The 1,903-nt window shown below is 46.4% G+C and overlaps 1 pseudogene; it reads right to left on the reverse strand.

Annotated features, from left to right (window-relative positions):
• LOC139024876 (uncharacterized) overlaps positions 1–1,560 on the reverse strand; it is a 12,604-nt pseudogene extending 11,044 nt beyond the window's left edge.
• Positions 1,561–1,903: the final 343 nt, after the last annotated feature.

A 1,903-nucleotide genomic window follows, 5' to 3' on the forward strand; every position in this document is an offset into this window, starting at 1 on the left:
GCCAGGTGCGACACAAAAGTCAGAAATAGCGATATAATATATGCCTTACCTTTGAAGATCTTCTTCTGTTGGCACTCCAAAATGTCCCAGAAACATCACACATGGTCCCTTTGTTCGATWAATTCCTTCTTTATATCCCCAAAATGTCCATTTATTTGGCGCGTTTGATCAGAAATACACCGYTTCCAACTCACCCYATATGACTACAAAGTATCTAATAAGTTACCTGTAACCTTGATCCAAACATTTCAAACAACATTCCTAATCCAAATTTAGGTATCCTAAAACGTAAATAATCTATAACATTTAAGACGGGATAAACTGTGTTCAATACCAGACGAAAACAAAGTGAAGCGTGTTCCAGGTCGTACGCACCAAAAGACTTGAGTCCTCACATGGAAACACATCACTTGAGTGACACATGGAAAGAACAGGGCTACTTCTTCATTTCTCAAATGAAAAACATCAACCAATTTCTAAAGACTGTTGACATCTAGTGGAAGCCATAGGAACAGCAAGCATATTCCGATTAAAAAGGGCTTACCATAGAAAACTAATGGAAAACACATTGAGCTCAACATTTTTTCCCCCTGGATGGATTGTGCTCGGGGTTTCACATGCCAAATCAGTTCTGTTATACTCACAGACATTATTCAAACAGTTTTAGAAACTTCAGAGTGTTTTCTATCCAAATCTACTAATAATATGCATATCCTAGCTTRTGGGCCTGAGTAGCAGGCAGTGTACTTTGGGCATGCTTTTCATCTGGATGTGAAAATACTGCCCCCTAGCCCAAAGAGGTTTTTAAGTTCACAGTTATGAAAACTTAGGACACTAAAGAGGCCTTTCTACTGACTCTGAAAAACACCAAAAGAAAGATTGCAAGGGTCCTGCTCATCTGCGTGAACGTGCCTTAGGCATGCTACAAGCGAGACATGAGGACTGCAGATGTGGCCAGGGCAATAAATTTGCAATGTCCGTACTGTGAGACGCTAAGACAGCGTACAGGGAGACAGAGACGGACAGCTGATTGTCCATCGCAGTGGCAGACCACGTGTAGCAACACCTGCACAGATCGGTACATCGAACATCACACTGAGGGACAGGGACATACAGGTTGGCAACAACAACTGCCTGAGTTACACCAGGACGCACAATCCTCCATCAGTGTCAGACTGTCGGCATAGGCTAAGAGAGGCTGGACTGAGGGCTTGTACGCCTGTTGTAAGTGCAGGTCCTCACCAGACATCAGGCAACAACGTCCTTATGGGCACAAACCCACCGTCGTGGCCAGACAGGACTGGCAAAAGTTCTTCACTGACGAGTCGCGGTTTGGTCTACCAGGGGTGATGGTCAAGATTGCGTTTATCGTGAAGGAATGAGCGTACACAGAGGCTGTACTCTAGAGCGGGATTGATTTGGAGAGGAGGGTCCGGTCATGGTCTGGGGCGGTGTGTCACAGGCATCATCGGACTGAGCTTGTTGTCATTGCAGGCACTCAACGCTGTGGTTACAGGGAAGCCTCCTCCTCCCTCATGTTGGTACCTTCTGCAGGCTCATCCTGAACTGACCTCCCAGCTGACAATGCCACCAGCCATACTGTCGTTTCTCTGCGTGATTCCTGCAAGACAGGAATGTCAGTGTTTGCCAAGTCCAGGAAGAGCCAGATTCATCCCATTAGACACGTCTGGACCTGTTGGTATGGAGGGTGGGGCTAGGGCATTCCCCCAGAAAATGTCCGGACTTGCAGTGCCTTGGTAGAAGATGTGGGGTACTTTCACAGCAAGAACTGGCAAATGGTGCGGTCCATCGGAGGAGATGCCTGCAGTACTTAATGCAAGCTGGTGGCCACACCAGATACTGACTTCTACTTTTGATTTTGACCCCCTTTTGTTCAGGGACA

The sequence above is a fragment of the Salvelinus sp. IW2-2015 genome, unplaced genomic scaffold (assembly GCF_002910315.2).
Source record: "Salvelinus sp. IW2-2015 unplaced genomic scaffold, ASM291031v2 Un_scaffold1973, whole genome shotgun sequence".
Classification (NCBI taxonomy): Eukaryota; Metazoa; Chordata; class Actinopteri; order Salmoniformes; family Salmonidae; genus Salvelinus; species Salvelinus sp. IW2-2015.